Here is a 5,794-nt window from a genome sequence, read left to right as displayed (position 1 = left end):
CCTTTTCCGACAGGCAGCTTTCCAGCCACTCTTCCCCCAGCCTGTAGCGCTGCATGGGGTTGTTGTGGCCGAAGTGCAGGACCCGGCACTTGGCCTTGTTGAACCTAAATAATAAATAATTGCTTTCTGGAACAGGAACAACCATACAGCAGTAGCACTGCTGTAACTACTGGTACAACCTATAGGACAATCCAATGTAAACAAGGCCTCTGAAGCACAGCCCTGATGCCATTTTTGCAGGCTGTCCTCTGTTGGTATGAACACTACACTTTTCCACAGAAACACAAAGGAGAAATAAATCACGATGAAACAGTATTTCATCCCAACAAGAACCGTACAAATCCCAACTCTGCCAATATGCAGTCGTAGGATGCATTAACAAAAAGGTTTTCTGTGAATAAACGTCATCCTGCCCATCCATTCATGGATAATTATGGTAAAATTATGTAAATTGTCACAGATTGGGGACAACAACCTTTCCCTCTTCCCCCATCCACCTGTGCTTTAGCAGACCCCACTGCAGCGGCATAAGGAACTTTCAGACCGAGATTTTATTGCCTTAATTATTTGCATCCTTTCACTGTAGCCCAGTTGTCTTAAAAACCATGAGCATAGGCATTTTTGTTTTCTAATACTTGTTAAGTATAGAAGAAACTGTTTGCTTAAAATCCTTCATAATACTACACACCAACCAGTAAATTCCTATTCTTTACTAGCAGGCAGGCAGGGTATTCCCACAGGTGAGGAGTTCTCAGGCACTAAGGATCTCGAGGGAAAAATTCATAACCCTCCACTCAAGCCACTTTAAGTGCCCCCAAGGAACACCTTTCCCAACTCTAAAATAAATTTATACCAAACCCAAATAAACAAGCATTCCAGGTGCATTAGTCTGCAGTCCCAAACCTTTCAAATTCTCAGGGAAAAAAAAAAAGCCACCTGTGACGTGTAGCAGCAATACCACCCAGCTGCTCTGCATCACTGTTCATCAGTCTCTTCCAGCTGTTTCTACAGAGCTCAGTCTCATTGTTTGCATGGGCAAATGGGAAAGCTGAAGCACGGAGCACACAAGTGGCTTGTCTGCAGTCACCCCACATAGCAAAACCAGAAACAAATCGCAAATCTGATTGCTAGTCAAACGCTCTGTCCGTTTGCCGACGTTATCAGGTACACAAAAGTAAAAGGTAACAGCTTTCATAATAAAATGGAAAGGATATCGACACTTGAGGTCTAATTCTGCACATGCTTCTCCCCACCTCTCGTACACACTATGGCATAAAAGCATCCTGCCAGACTTTGTGCTGCTAGCCCAGCAAGTGAGAGCAGACCAATCCTAGTTTAAAGGGAAATCTGATTTGGGCACAAATAAAAGCTACCATCAATCATAGGTCTCCCACAGAGTAATCAACCTATGTGTACAAGCACGCATGTGCATATATTGGGAGAGAGGGAGGGAACTTGGAAAACCATGCTCAGACACTTCTCTTGGGTAGGAAGATGGCACAACGCCATCCAATACGATGAGCAGGTTTTAACCAGACATGGCATACTAGAAAATAAGTTTCTGAGAATATCTCTGCTTGATGGCTCAATACTAGAGCTATCACACTGCAGATAAGTACCATTCCCAATCCCTGCTGTCAGCTAAAACATAAGAAAACATAAGACAGGAACCCTTTCTGGAGCAGATTCTATCCCATTGGTACATTTTTTCAGTGCCCCTGCCCAAGACTGACTAATAGAGCACTTGCAAGTGGTAAAAACACATACAGTACATCAATACTAGAGCTATCACACTGCAGATAAGTACCATTCCCAATCCCTGCTGTCAGCTAAAACATAAGAAAACATAAGACAGGAACCCTTTCTGGAGCTTCTTCTATCCCATTGGTACATTTTTTCAGTGCCCCTGCCCAAGACTGACTAATAGAGCACTTAGTGGTAAAAACACATACAGTACAGCTTAAATGGAACACCATCACCTTTTTTTAAAGGTACTTAAATCACACACGTACATAAGAACCCTCTGAAAAGCCCCATATATATGCTACATAAATATTCTTGACACAAGCGTTAGTCTGAGTATTGTGCTTTCAGTAAGTGTTTAAATGACTCGTCCTGTTAAAAGAGCTACTTAAGAACATGAGAAATCATCACTAACTTTATGGGTGTCTTCCTAGTGCATATTGGATCATACTGCAACATTTCTTCAAAGATCATTAAGATATGATTAACGGCTTCAGGAGAGACCTTACCCGATGAGAGATGCTGCCTTGGCTGTCAAAAATGACAGCAGAACCTCGCTTTGCTACTGTAATAGCAGGAGCTAGCTCTCCTGGCCATGAACAGATTGTCTGCAGTCCCAGTGACGTGGGCTGTAAAAATCTTACCTTCTCCCTTTAAACTCTAAGGACAATTTTCCTCCTGTTTCATCAAGCAGCAAAAGTAATCATCTCTTTAAGCAGCAGCAACTGACACCTATTTACTAGGTAATTGCTGCAGTTATAGGGGATTAAGCACACTGAACTCTCTTTCGGTGACAAGGCAAAGCCACCTCCTCCCATCCGCAGCCCTTCCCAGATGCACCCAAGAAGAGCTCAGGGGAGGGGGAGGCCCGCCAAGCCTGCCAAACCGGGGGCACAAATGCTAGCTAGCCCCTCAGGCTTAGCTGCAGCCCCTACCAAAACAAGATGCGTATCCCCAGTGCAATCAGAGCAGTAACTGTGCCAGACCCGACACACGCTCAGCTGCCACAAGGCCACCGGTAGCGGGAGACGCAGAAAAGCACACAAGCATCCCTGTGCCACCGCCAGCCGCGCTCCCCGGCCCGGCTGGGAAGGGGTCTCAGCAGAAGGGAAGGGGTCTCTCAGCAGAAGGCGAGAGCAGAACCCTGCAGGCTCAGCGCTGAGCGCGCCCGCCCTTAAGAGAGCAGCGTGAACAGTACAAGGTGGGAAATAAAAGAAACATGCCAAAGCAGCGAAGGCCTGAGTGGAACAAAGCCTACCCAAGGGAGCATAAATGAAATGCTAATAACAAGAGGCTGTATAGAAACAGAACAGGCTAAATCCAACTAAGTTCCGTTAGGAAATCATGCTTACGCTGCTAGACCAGGCAGATTTGTACAGGTGAGTGGTCACTCTGTGCCTCTGCAGGAGCATCCCATCTAGGACACAAAATACACCAGCTCTCAAAGAGCTGCCACCCAGCTTGAGCTCAGCAGGTGTACATCAAACCTAACAGCAAGGCAGCTTCTCCCACAAAGAGTCTGAAATATTGGCGAGGAAAACAAAGACCAAGAAAGGAAGTAACAGCATAGGCTTGCCAAGGGTTAGGCTATCAGGAACAGAAGCAACATTTCCCTATTATCCCACGGTCTGTCAGGGAAATGCCACAAAGTTCATTTTAACAGGTTCTGTTGTCCCTTTGATTTTATTAACGCCAGTATTTTTTCATTTTAGGTATCGTACCACTTACCTTTTTTCCTTTTTAAACATACCATCTTTAAATCACATGATTTACTGACACAAAAAAAAGCTTTGCAGATTGATTCTTATCCCATCGTTTAAGAGAAAAACGTGACACTCAAAACTTTGCACTGTTTAAATGTTATTTTATTAAATATCTTCGGTTCAAGGTTTCATTGTAACAAAGCTATGAAGGTTCTACCAACATTCAGACCAAACAAACAAACACTAGCTAACTTTAATTATTTCTATTATCATGCAAAAATTCTGCATCAAATGCCTTCCATTTCCTGTTTAAAATGTGATATTTATAATATATATTATATAGATGCTTATATTAGCCCCATAAGAGAACATTAAGAATGCTAAAGGTGTACAGCTGTGTTTGATAATGGCCATACCAAGCTAAGGTTCTCATTAACTTAAAAGGAAACAAAACAAACAAAAAAAACAAAAGAGAGTTTGTCTCCAAGACTGTGCAAAACCAAAAAACCCAACAGTTCTGTTATTTTTAAATTTTCTCTGAAAGATGCAGATACTTAATACAGAGGGTTTTCTTTTTAATTATTAATAATCATCAGGTAAAGAGACGAGGAAGATCAGACCTAAAGAAGGCATGCATAATGTTTTGTATTTATCTTTTTTAAATGGCATAATTGTAATCTCCTGTTTGCTCTCTCTTTGTGGCTTTAAAAAAAGTCTGAATAAAATATCAAGGCTTTTCACTTTTCCACTTCACTCACTGCCTTAGTGCTGTCTTAAAAATGTTTCGAAATAATAAAATCTAGTGTTTGCCCCCTATGGGTTCAATCCCCACGCTCCTCCCTGGGGTGGTGGAGGGAGGAAGAAAAGGGTATATGCTCAGACAAACCTGGGAAGTGTGGATGGCCTTTTCCTTCATCAGGGGTTAGCTGACCTAATCCTGGTGTGGGATAGCACCCCTCTAACAAAGGGAGCAGAGAGCTATCTGTTGCGAAGCGACAGCTCCACTTTGTGCAACAGCTTTTATTTTCTGCACTCTGTTAAATAAGGATTAAAATTCCAAATTGGCTTTCTTCTCTTCCGTGGTCTGTAAAAAAGTTGCCTCACACTTAGTATGCTGTCAATGCAACCACTTTAAACTCCCTCGAAAGATCCGAAAAATAATGATGAGGGGTAGACAGAAATTCAGGTAAAAGCCCATCCCAACTTCTGCAAGTGATGCCTTCCCTTGGTGAAGACAAATCCTATCGGGTCTGCCAGAAAGGCCGGTTTTGGCTTGGGGCTAGGCTCCCTCCTTGGTAAGGTCAACAAAACACTTCCACATTCCCCACCCAATGAATAAAGGAAGTGGACTCCTTTTGCAGCAAAGCAAAGAAAAGAAGATGAATTGGCCCAAAGGACAAGCATCAGATCACATGTGCTAATTGCCTTTCACCTCTGCTTCATGAGGTATCCTCTAACGCCCGGAGGCAACACAGGGAGGTGGCCTGGAGTCCTTCGGCTACGGTTTTTGAGGTTCTGATCTGATAGTTTTCTCTGTTACAACATCACTGTAAAAAATAGAAAAATTACCCAAATAAACACTAGGAAACATGACACTTACAAACATCAGATGGGTTAGTGGTGGGGAGAAGCACCTGGCTGGGGCTGCTGGCTCCCACTGCTACTTTACTCGGAGACCAAACAAATCAAACAGGAGGCCAGGTAACCCCTTTAATTCTATGGGTGCATATATTTCAGTATAAAAAACACACGCTATTTATGCCTCATATAGGAGTGTATGTGCAAGTCTTCATGAAGAACATAACACTAAGTTTTTTGTCTGCTTCCTAAGGAACACGTGTTCTGCAGCACTGTGGATCCCAACTATGCTACTAGAAAGGAGAAAAAAAAAATAGAAAATCCCATACATGTACCCTCTTCCTCTAAAATCTCTGCTCTTAATGCGATGCTTTTTTTTTGTTTTGTTTTGTTAAATTAAATAATCTGGCTTCAAACCTCCGTGTTTGGCCAGGTAGTGGGTGTTTCTAAAACCAGTATCTCTGAAGAGCAAGCTTCTATTTAAGTTATATTCACTTAAACCCATTTTTTTAATCCCTACTTCCACCTTTAGTTTTAAATCAACATCCCATTTCGTTTTTTTTTTCTTTAAAAAAAAAAAAAAAGTCTGTTTTGGGATCCAGCAGAGCAACCAGCTGATCTCCCTGTCTTTATCTCACATTTTCCATTCTTGTTTTCTTCTCCTGCCCTGTTGAGGAGGGGGAGTTTTCCTAACATTTAACCAAGAAGCAATGCCTCAGCATCAGCAGCTCCATCAGAACAGCCATCGCTGCCCACAGCCTTGGCAGGTG

Source organism: Aptenodytes forsteri, unplaced genomic scaffold, assembly GCF_000699145.1.
Source record: "Aptenodytes forsteri isolate BGI_AS27 unplaced genomic scaffold, ASM69914v1 Scaffold15, whole genome shotgun sequence".
NCBI lineage: Eukaryota > Metazoa > Chordata > Aves > Sphenisciformes > Spheniscidae > Aptenodytes > Aptenodytes forsteri.
Note: the sequence above shows the minus strand (reverse complement) of the source record.